The sequence below is a fragment of the Palaemon carinicauda genome, chromosome 13 (assembly GCF_036898095.1).
Source record: "Palaemon carinicauda isolate YSFRI2023 chromosome 13, ASM3689809v2, whole genome shotgun sequence".
Classification (NCBI taxonomy): domain Eukaryota; kingdom Metazoa; phylum Arthropoda; class Malacostraca; order Decapoda; family Palaemonidae; genus Palaemon; species Palaemon carinicauda.
Window position 1 is genome coordinate 71,038,831 of NC_090737.1, and position 12,490 is coordinate 71,051,320.

Here is a 12,490-nt window from a genome sequence, read left to right on the forward strand (position 1 = left end):
CTCTCTCTCTCTCTCTCTCTCTCGTTCTTCTTCGCTGTTATAGTGTTAGATACGTCTATTATTTTTTTTTCCGAGAGAGAGAGAGAGAGAGAGAGAGAGAGAGAGAGAGAGAGAGAGAGAGAGAGAGATTAAACAAAAATGTGTTTAGAGTACATATGATTTTTAACAGCATCAACGAGTTGAAAAACAATTAAATGTAACTAAGAAAGTAATAACAGCTAATCTGAATTCCTTTATTAACTAAAACAAATATTGATACAAACACACTCGTGTGCGTATGCACAAACACACACACAGGTGCAAAAATTGCTACGCAGTAAGAGAGACAGTCGGGGAGGAGGTAGAGATGGTGACTGCGATAACATACCGTAACTCGTCACTGAAAGTGATGAAAATAAAAAATCAAAAGAAAAAAATGTAAAAAATATGAAATATAAAAATAAAAAAAAATAAATAAGCTAAGTTAGATTAAAATTTCCGTAGTGTAAGTTACGGTATGCTATCGCAGTCACCATCTCTACCTCCTCGCCGATCGTGTCTCCTCGTGCGTGTGTGTGTGTTTGCGCATACGCACACGAGTGTGTTTGTATCAATATTTGTTTTAGTTAATAAAGGAATTCAGATTCGCTGATATTGTTTTTTTAGTTACATTTGTCTTTCAACTCGTTAACGCTGTTAAAAATCATATGTACACAGCACATTTTTGTTTAATCTCTCATTTTTGTTTAATCTCTCTCTCTCTCTCTCTCTCTCAGAAAAAATTAATAGACGTCTCTAACACTAACAGTGAAGAAGAACAAGAGAGAGAGAGAGAGAGAGAGAGAGAGAGAGAGAGAGAGAGAGAGAGAGAGAGAGAGAGAGAGAGAAGAGTATTTACTTAAAGAACATGTTAACACCATGTCTACCTTCTCGCCGATCGTCCGTCTCCTCCTGGCGTAGCAAATCCTACACCTGCGTTGGCCTGTCTCTAAGGTAAAGTGGCAATAAAACACATTTTCTATTTATTATTTCTTTATAATTATCTTTTTTACATGCTTCTTTCATATTATGCAGTTATGTTATTGTTATGTGTAATTATGTGTAGCCATTTATTAAGGATTTATTATGGGTTTTTAGGCTGAGGAACGAAATAAATGAATTACCATGTATTCTTATGGGAAAATTCGTTTCTACATCCGAACATTTTCTACATCCGAAGTTGGTTGTGGAACGAATTAAATTCGTATGTAGAGGTACCACTGTATATATATTTTAAGAACCGGGGCCTCCGGGCCCCTAATATGCTTTCCTTTGAGATACTCATGTATCTTTTCTTTTACAGACTGTACGCTGTGCAATGACGGCATGTGCCGCTGTCATCTATCAACCCTGCGGCCATGACGTGTGTCGTTCACACGCCCACTGTTCTGTCCGAGTGGATGACTTAGCTGTTTGGCATCCAGACAATTGTGTAGTCTGCTACACAATGACCTTCACTCTAACATCTGACTCGGTGAGTGCATTTTCATTGATACAGACTTGTAGAGAGTTATGATTAATTTCAAAGATTATTAATTTTAAGGCCACTAGTCCTCTGGACTTACCGCATGCCTTTCACTTCGTGTCTACAAAGTCCTTGGACTTCTTCACTTTTCATTGGCACAAATATCCCTCGCTAATAGTCTGTTCTCTTTCAGTGCTCCCAACTTGAAAAAGATACAGCTCGGGCTACCCTCAAGATCTGGATTGACGGGTTCGCCTGCAACATGAAGGCCAAACAGCCTTATATCCTCTCTGAGGAATGGTGTTCCCGTCTCTACCCCCATGCTAAAACTTCAGCTGCGGTCCCCAAAGAGTTGGCGGATCCTATCATCGAGAGGTTTGAATCCCTTCTTCTGGCCCCGGACCAAGAAGAGACGGGCGGCACCCTAACTGAGGACATCTGTACCCTCAACCTCGATGTGGAACCCATGGCTCTTGACGATCCCGACGCAGGTAGGGACGTAGGTGAGTCAGGTGGTTCCCGGGCTAAGATTCCTATCCCTAGGCTTTCTCTTCTACTTCAGAACACTCTTCTTTTCGAGGTTTTCCGGGGACCGGCCTGTTATCCCCAAGGTGAAGGCTCATCGTAAGACTTTATATACGACCCACAAGTCTTCCAAAGACCACAGGTCTTCGAAATCATCAGCTTCGAAGGCTAAATCTTCCTCCACCAGAGTCTCTCAAGACCCAATTGCTGTGCCTTCAACCTCTCACGGAGTAGCCTCCGTTCCGGCACCTGTTCCCCCCCCCCCCGGCGGAATCATCTAACCCGGTGGATTTTTCCGAGAAGATGTTTGCTCGTTTTGAGTCGATACTATCGTCTCATACGCAGCGATCACAAGAGAGAATAGCTTCTATGGAGAGCCTAGTTCAGGGACTCATGCGCTCGGGGCTGCCACCGCCACAACAGCAATACCCCATCCCCGACGCCTCCAAGCTTCCTCCTTTCAATAAGAATAACCCTTGGAGGTTGGCATTGCATGCCCCCTTCTCGGAGGGTATGTTGTCAATCGAAGATTTCGGTACCCGGCCTCTTGCGGATTATGAATTCTACCCGCCGGGTCTTGAATTCCCCTTCCCGGGCTACGCTCGCCTCACGGAAGAGGCTTTGATTTGATTGGATAAGGTCCCAAAGGAAACTGTTAATTTTCCTAAAGAACAGGCACAGTCTGTCTTGGTCTGCGTGTTCAATGAGTGGGACTGCTTGAACACAATGATTACGGCCTACAAAAGTTCATATACTATGTTTGTGGCCGACGACCAGACCCGTACCCCATGTGCGACCAAGATCATAGAGACGGTCTTTCAGGCTATCAAGGAAGAGAAGCCTTTACCTCACCTCAGGGAGACCGACCTACCCTCCCTTCTCTTTCCGGTAGACAGTGAATGTTGGCGGAACGCCACAGCTACCTTCTCGGTAGGTAAGTTGAGCCCGGACTGTGCCTCGACGCAGTTCAGCGAACGGCTTCCCAAACTCCTGGAGTCTCTCATTAAATTGGAATATGAGTCGAGGTGTAGATTCAGCAGATCCCTTAATTCAGTTGCCCTTTCTGAATTGACCGTCGCCACTTACAACGAGGAGGACCTCCTTAAGGTCCTCACTAAGTCAATTTTGCAAAACTTTATGGCTGACGCCTATGATTTTGCAAATGCCAGGACCCATTGACGACGACACGTTCTATCCGAGGCCACGATTAGGCATGAACCTAATAGGCTCATCAAAGCTCCAGTCTGGGGCCCGGATCTTTTCCCAGGGGACTTAATTAACTCGGTCCTTTGCGAGGCAGCTAGAGCCAACCAAAACCTCAAGGTTAGGTGGGGCCTGGTTTCAAAGAGGAGATATGAGCCTACTAGTACCCCAATTCGAGGTAGGAAGAGATTGAGACCCTTCCAATCTTCCCAATTCAGGCAACCTCTGCAAGTGGTTCAAACGGTCTCAGTCCACGGAAGAACTACGTTCCTTCACAAAAGATCTGCTACTCAAGAATGCAATCCAAAGTATACGTCGCTTAAGATTTCAAGGACGCTTGTTCAGCGTACCAAAGAAAGGCTCAGACAAACGGAGAGTAATCCTGGACCTGTCTCGTTTAAATTCCTTCATTCGTTGCGACAAATTCCATATGCTTACCGTCTCGCAGGTGCGGACCTTACTTCCCCGTGGGGCCATCACCACCTCCATCGATCTTACAGATGCCTACTATCACGTTCCAATAGCAAGGCATTTTCGTCCTTTTCCGGGCTTCAAGCTAGGCAAACAAGCCTATGCATTCAAAGTGATGCTATTGGGGCTCAACATAACACCCAGAATCTTCACCAAACTAGCAGAGACAGTAATTCAAGAGCTTCGGACTCAGGGGATACAGGTAGTAGCCTATCTAGACGATTAGCTAATCTGGTCAGACAATGCCCAGATTTCCCGCGTAGCAACGAACAAAGTGCTCACCTTCCTTCGGCATCTGGGATTCCAAGTCAACCTCGAGAAATCCCGCCTGGTCCCGGAGACCAAGTTTCAATGGCTGGGACTACAAGGGGACCTGTGCTCCCATACGCTGTGCCTCTCCAAAGCCAAAAGGAAGGTGATAGCGAGGAATACAAAACAGTTTCTCAGGGAAAAGTTGACCTTCCGAAGGAGCCGAGAGTGGATCCTAGGTTCCTTACAGTTCGCCTCCGTGACAGACATCGTCCTGAGGTCCAAACTCAAGTACATAAACAGAGTGTGGCGCTCCAGAGCAACCGCAATATGCCGAGACAGACGTGCTCGCCTTTCCCCCACCCTGAGAAAAAGTCTGCAGCCTTGGACGAAGATCAAGAATCTTTCCAAGTCGGTTCCCTTACAACACAATAAAGTCCAAGGGTTATGGTCACCGGTCTTCCAACAAATGCACGTCAACGTCCTAGAGGCCATGGCAGTCTTCCTCACTTTAAAACGTCTCAATCCAGCCAGGAATCTCCATATCAGACTGGTTCTCGACAGTGCAGTTGTAGTACACTGCCTCAACAGAGAAGGCTCCAGATCAGCCCAAATACACCACATCATATTGAAGTTTTTCTCCACGGCGGCAATGCACAAGTGGCACCTGTCAGCAGTCCCTCTAGCAGGAGTCCGGAATGTGGTAGAAGACTCACTTTCCCGGACGACTCCGCTAGAGTCGGAATGGTCACTAGACAATCGATCTTTCCACTGGATACTATCTCCAGTCCCGGGTATCCAGGTGGATCTGTTTGCGACGAAATCCAATCGCAAAATAGATTGTTACGTAGCCCCCAACCTGGACCCTCAGGCTTATGCCACGGACTCTATGATTCTAGATTGGAATACCTGGAAGACGATTTATCTGTTTCCTCCGGTGAATCTCCTGCTGAAAGTTCTGCACAAACTCAGATCCTTCAAAGGTCAAGTGGCTCTCGTAGCCCCCAACTGGCCCAAGAGCAATTGGTTCCCCTTGTTGCTAGAACTAGGTCTCCGCCCCCGGCGGATTCCCAATCCGGTGTTAACAAAGACAGTGCAAACTCGCAATGTGTTCGCTTCCTCAAGGATTCTGAATGCCCTAACTTTATGGACTTCGTGAAGTTCGCAGCCCAACGAGGTGCAAACATCGATCCTTTGAATACTATTTTCCTGGAATCTGACAAAAGGGAATCTACTCTCCGTCAATATGACTCAGCTGTCAAGAAATTAGCTAAGTTCTTGAAAGATTCCCAAGTTGAGAAAATGATGATGAACCTAACTGTGACATTCTTCAGAACTCTCTTCGAATCTGGCCTGGCAGCCAATACCATTACTACAATCAAGTCAGCCTTGAAAAAGATCTTCCATATTGGTTTTGACATTGATCTAACGGATTCATATTTCTCATCCATTCCGAGAGCTTGTGCCAGACTAAAACCTTCAACTCGCCCTAGCGCAGTTTCCTGGTTTTTGAACGATGTTCTTAAGCTAGCCTCTGACACCCCAAATGAATCCTGTAACTATATGGCATTATTAAGAAAGTCACTTTTTCTTTTGAGCCTTGCCTCGGGCGCCAGAATCTCAGAATTGTCAGTCTTATCTAGAGACCCTGGTCATATAGAGTTTCTCTCTTCGGGTGAGGTTCTTCTCTCTCCTAACAAAGTTTTCCTGGCTAAAAATGAAGACCCCCAAAACAGGTGGTCTCCCTGGAAGGTTGTTCCACTTCCTCGGGATCCATCCCTGTGTCCAGTTACCACCCTGAAAGCCTACTTAGGTAGAACTTCCACTACAACCACAGGGCCCTTATTTATTAGAGAACACGGAGGAACTATTACCCTTAAGGGAATCAAACAACAGATTCTTTATTTTATTAAACAAGCTAATCCTGCATCATTCCCACATGTCCATGATATTAGAGCTGTGGCTACCTCAATTAATTTTTTCCACCATATGAAATTTGATGAGCTCTCAAAATATACGGGTTGGAAGTCCCCTAAAGTTTTCAAGCGCCACTACCTAAAACCTTTAGAAGCTCTTAGATTTGCCACAGTAGCTGCAGGGAATATAGTTCCTCCTGAAGGTACTGAGTCCTAATCCCAACGTCTTGCTCTGTCCTCTTTCCCTCCTGCCTGGCTTACCTGTTGTTCCTACCTGTTTTGTTACTATATACCCTTATGGTGTATTATTTTATTATTCAATTGTTCACTTTCACAAATTGTTTTGATTTCCCTTGTTCTTGAATCCCCGAGCTGATTTTATTTTGCATTTTTGATTACCAAGCTGGATTCCCACTATTCATATCTGTTGAATTTTACCTACGGGTTTCATTATTGATTGTTTACCATGTCTATTTATCACTGTCATATACATGTTGATCTAATTTTACGGGTTTCCACATCCCTCTTTTTTTATATTAAACTCATCAGCTCTGTTATTTTTGTGTTATTCCCTCTTCAGGTAGTTAGCCATATTGGGTCCCCATTCTCTGGTACGATTTCACTGGGCGGCACGGGTCGGAGCCCAGAAAAGGGATTTTGACGAAGGAAAAATCTATTTCTGGGCGAGAGACCCGTGCCGCCCAGTGAACCCACCCGTCCCTCCCTGATTGGGCCCCAATCTGGGGTGCTATAGGGAGTGACGTCACTGGCGTTGGATTGCTAGTAGTAGTAGGATGTTGAACGGCACCTCGCTGTTCGGGGATATTGACAGGAGATATCTAAATGGTGCGAGGCCTCTGGTTGTGATTTATTCAGCGCCCCAGTATTATACCGACACCTTATTAAGGTGAGCGAGCTGGGTTCAACCTAGCATTCCTATACAAATTTTTCTCTGGTAAATTCATAGCAGTTTTTACCTGAGAAATGATGTTAAAGGAGCATTTCACTGGGCGGCACGGGTCTCTCGCCCAGAAATAGATTTTTCCTTCGTTAAAATCCCTTTATTTAGTTAGTAGTGCGACGCTCTCGGTATTTAGCCACAAAGAATTTTCTAGCTAGTTAGGCAAAAATTATACTAGTGAAGATCGCATATACACATATAATATTTCCTCTTCCAAACGATAACATTTCTTTCTAATACGATAGGGCCTCGGTGGTATCAGTCGTAGCCGTGGTCCCCACTCGAGTTAGGCTAACCCGTTTAGTATACGTTAGTAACGTTAATCCCATTGTTTAACCTCTAGTATCGTTTCTATTAATTCAGTCAGGGATATATATATCCCCTAGAATTATTAGTATAATTCGATACGCTTCTCTTTTGGAGAAAAGAGGATAAACCCTTCTAACCCCCTGAATGCCGCCATCCCAGGCGGCAACCCTATCTTCCATCATCGCCAACGAGTAGTTAACTCCGGCTTGACATGGATAATGTTTTACCGTCGATCCTATTTGCTGGCGAGTATCCTGGCTTTGAAGTATGACAGTAACTCAGGGTGTATTGTCTTGTAGCCGACAATGTCATCGACAAAGGAATCGTTATTTCTCTGCCGACTATGACGTTGTCGGCAAAGGAAGCTAGGCTTCCCTAGTCTACAACCAAAAGTGGACGGCATAATTGCCGCCACGTTTCTCTCTTGTGGACTAGAAGACATGTCTTATATCCAGCAATGTCACTGGCAGGAGAATTCTTATTCCCCTGCCGCCCACGACGGCGCCGGTATAGGAAGTTATGCTTCCTTGATTTACAGCTGAAAGTAGGCGGCATGCTTGCTGCCGCCTTTCTCCCCTGTAAACTATGAGACCCTTTCCCTCCCCCTTCTGTCCTTTAGTGCCGGCCTAGCCGTCACAACATTCTTTTGGCCGGTATTCTACAATCATCCCGGCATGCTGGGTTGACTAGTTGCCGGCCGGGAACCTACCAGCGGCGGTTAGGTCGCCACCTCGGCCAACTCCCCCTTATGTCCTTCCTTCACCGGAAGCGAATGCCCCGGGGGAAAGACTGAGCCAGCCCTGACGGCTGCCGGTGGGAAACCCAATATTCTGTTGAGCATTCTTCTGTCCTCTCTTGGACTGCCATCCACAGACCTCGCAACCGGCAGTACAGCTGGCGGCAAAAGTTGTGGCTGGATGGATGCTAGAATCAGATGCATTCCTCCCCTTCCATTAGAATTCCCATTCTGGCAAGGAGACAGTAGGCGGCAGTAGCCCTCCTACACTTCCATTTATTGTGCTAAACCATAATAATAGGAAACCCTTCTTTCATTCTTTCTCTCTCTCTATCACTTAGTGCCACCAGGCACTAGCCTAACCCCAGTAGTGTACCGGTAAAACTACAGTATATAACAATACAGTAGCCAGTAAAATAATACAGTAGTTGGAAAACTACAGTATATAACAATACCTTAGTACAAGTATTTCTAACATACTCTGTGTATCCTTTCGCAGCCTATTGTTAAGACCGCATGACATGCTGAGGTTGAAGCATTCCCTCAACACCCTGATGAATCCTTGGATTATCGGGACACTCATGAAACACCGTCCAGTATTAATATTTTACAGGTGGAGGAGTTAGTATAAATACTTACTAGCTCCGGCTCTACATAAGAGAGTTATTTCACTCTGTATTTTCCCTTATAAGGAATTTAAATATTAATATTGACTTTGGTCTCAGCAACTGCCTGTGAGAGGAAACACAAATATGGGTTTTTCCTATTTCCTTTCTAGCTTACTATCCTAAGCTATTAAATATAATAGTATGCATTACTATTTTTTATATATGCATTATATCAATGATATAAACAACTGAGTACTCATTTCACCCTTCTTCTCCCCTACAGGAGGACCCAATGGTGAAGGGTACAGTTGTGTTCTGCCACCACAAGAGTAAGAACTTTGTGGGCCTATGATGTACAGGTCTCATGCCCCCTGCTGCATCGTATCTGGATCCTTGAGGTACTGGGACCCGTATTTTAAGCATACATTATATCAATGATATAAACAACCTAGTACTCATTCACCCTTTTTCTCCCTTAAAGGAGGAGACAATGGCGAAGTGTAGAGTTGTGTTCTGCAACCACAAGAGTAAGAACTTTTGTGGGCATACAATGTACAGGTCTTATGCCCCTGCTGCATCGTATCTGGATCCCTGAGGTACTGGGACCCGAGGGGTAGCTCTAATCACTTGACCTTGCTGACCGACGGCTTTGGAAAAGATACCCCTGACACTACGGAGTCAAGGGATACAGCAAGGGAAACCCTTCAAAGGTGAGTATGAGGCTTCCAGAAGAACTCTCCAGGACCTTACCTACCTAACAAATCTTTGAAGTGTCTACTATTCCCTAAGGCTCAATCGAATACGTTTGTGCCTCAGGTACAGGTCCAGCCTCCCTTTATCCAACGGACAGTGGATGCGGATATCAACAAGGCACTGCAAGGCTTGGACATCCACCAAGAATGGATGTCGAAGGTGTCCATTGACCCTGGACAGGACCTACTGCAAGAAGGCCCTGAATAAGGAGTGGTTCAACCACCCACAGAGGAAAAAGGATCTGTTTCGACGGTGACTGAGGTCCCTCAGCTCACTGTGCCGGCATATCAACCTATGCCGTCAACCTTTTCAGCCCCAACTCCCCAACTGGCTAGACAGGTCGGCAGGAGTGAAGCGCTCCTAGAGTCGATCCAGCAGATGTTGACACGGTTCCGGAAGGAACAAGAGGAGAATAAGCAAGATCTCATAGAGATGAAGAGAGAGGTACAGGAAGGGAAACGCCCCGGCGCTTCCAGGGGCTCCGCTAAGCCCCTTAAAATATCTGACCTCCCTCACTGTTCCGATACCAACCCCTGGAGGTAGACGGAACACATGCCCATGTTGAATGGGAAGCTTTATATATCCGAGAAATTGGGGTTCAAATCCCTTGAAGAGCTTCAATTCTGGCCCAGCTTTCAGTGTACCCAGATTGCTACGTGAGACTGTGAGATGAACCTACATCCTGCGAGGAGACTATACCAAAGGAAGTCATTGTCTTCGAACATGACAAGGCACAAGCCATCCTTATCAAGACCCAGAAAGGAGCCAGGTATATTAACTCCAAAGTCTCAGCATTGAGCAAGAAGCACCCAATCTTCATTGCTCCTTTCTCCAGAGCCTTCCCCCTTTCAGAAAGCCCTAGACTGTGTCATGAGAGCAGTCGAAGAGGGCTAACCCTTCCCAATCCTGGAGAAATGCAAACCATTATCTCTAGCTATGCCCACCTGCAAGGAGAAGTGGAAAGAGGTACATCTAACCTTCTCCGTCTCGAAGTTGGATCTGGAGATAGCAGGCCAGCAGTTTAATGAGAACCTTCCAAAGTTACCAAACGATCTTTTGGAAGGGAACAGGAGACAAAAGATAGTCTTGCCATCTCCCTGTCTCATCAGAACTGCTTGGAAATGTGTGCAGGCCTTAAATAACACCCCACCCTTGTGATGGATTTGTATGCTTTTCTCAGGTAAAAAATGGACCTGTAGAGAGCATGTGTTTGCCGCAACAACGGTGAAACACAAACCCAGAAAACTGATTTCATCATGTATCTGGGGTGAAGACCCTTTCCCACAGGAAGTGGTCCAAGAAGTCAATGCCAAAGCCACCACGGACAATAGGAACCTTCTCCAAAAGTGGAGCATGTCCTCAAGGAGGAAATCTTCATTAGAACTGCACAATTTCCGACCGTGACCTCGACCACCTTTCGGCCCTACAAAGGTAAGGGCCCAAAAAGAGGAGCCTCCGAAAACCCCCCAAGGGTGGAGGAGGACGCGGTCACGGAAACAAGTCCTCAGGAACCTTTAAACAATGAGAGGTTCTAGGTAGGAGGCAGACTTTCCACTTTCAGGATCGTTGGACCTTCGATCCCTGGTCCACAGCTTAATCACGAATGGACTTGGTTGGAAAGGGAACAAAAATCCACCCCACTTTTCCAAAACTCTTCCAACACTCCACCCCCTTATTGGAAGAATATATCTCAGAGCTCTTGAATAAGAAGGTAATGAGAAAAGCGAAGTCCATCAAAATTCCAGGGGAGGCTGTTTTGTGTTCCCAAGAAAGACTCGGACGAACCCAGAGTCATTCTAGACTTTTCTCCACTCAACAAGTTCATTGAGAACAACAAGTTCCGGATGCTTACATTGCAACACATAAGGACCCTTCTACCAAAAAGGGGCGTACGCAGTCTCAATAGACCTAGCAGATGCTTACTGGCACCTACCAGTCAGTCGCCCCCTCTTCTCATACCTAGGATTCAGGCTACAGAAGACAAAATATGTCTTCACAGCCATGCCCTTTGGACTAAACATAGCCCCAAAGGTATTCACAAAGCTAGCAGACAAGATCGTCCAGCAACTATGCTCCGAAGGAGTACAAGTAGTACCATACGTGGACGATTGGCTGGTGCAGGCAGCATCCAAGACTACTTGTCTGCAAGCGGCCAGAAAGGTGATCCAGTTCCTGGAACACCTGGGCTTCAAGATCAATTGCTAGAAGTCTTGCCTTTCTCCAGCTCACAAGTTTCAATGGTTAGGATTCCATGGGAACTTGCAGTAACACCACCTCTCCATTCTATTAAAGAAGAGGAGAGAAATAGCGGCATCTGTCAAGAGATTAATCGAACACAAGAGGATTTCAAGACGCCAACAGGAAAGAGTACTGAGCTCTCTCCAGTTCGCAGTAGTGACAGACCCGGTGCTAGAAGCAGAGCTAAAGGATGCGTCAGGAGTCTGGAGAAGATACGCATCAAACGCTCGAAGAGATCAACAAGGTTGACACCAACCCGATTGCACACGCTATTAAGGCCGTGGTCAACGAATAAGAGCCTAGCACAGATAATTTTCTTGCAAGCACCACAAACATCAGTGGTGATACACACGGACGCCTCCCTGGAAGAATGGGGAGGTCATTTGCATGAAATGAAAGTGCAAGAAATTGATCACTCCAGTTCAAAAAACTTTCACATCAACATCTTGAAGGCTATGGCAGTCTTCCTGACGTTGAAGAGACTATCCCCTCGCAGAGCAGTCAACATCAGACTGGTCCTCGATAACGAGGTGATAGTAATATGTCTAAATCGACAAGGCTCGAGTTCACCTCAAATTAATCATGTGATGTTAGCCATCTTCCGCCTGGCAAGGAAGAGAAGATGGCATTTATCAGCAGTTCACCTTCAAGGGTTCCGTGATGTGACGTCGGCTGCTCTATCCAGGCGAAAGCCGATAGAGACAGAATGGTCCCTAGACGCAGACTCATTCTCCCTTATTTTCGATAAAAGTCCCGGAACTGCAGATCGACCTCTTCGCAACGAGCGACAACAAGAAACTACCTCGTTATGTAGCCCCTTACGAGAACCTTAAGCAGAAGCGATAGACGCCATGTCTCTCGACTGGAATGGATGGAATCAGATTTACCTGTTTCCACCAACCAATCTCCTGCTAAAAGTCCTCGACAAGCTAAGATCCTTCAGAGGAACAGCTGCTGTAGTGGCCCCCCAAATGGCCCAAAAACAATTGGTTCCCTCTAGTTCTAGAATTGAAACTGAAGCTGTTTCCTCTGCCAAAC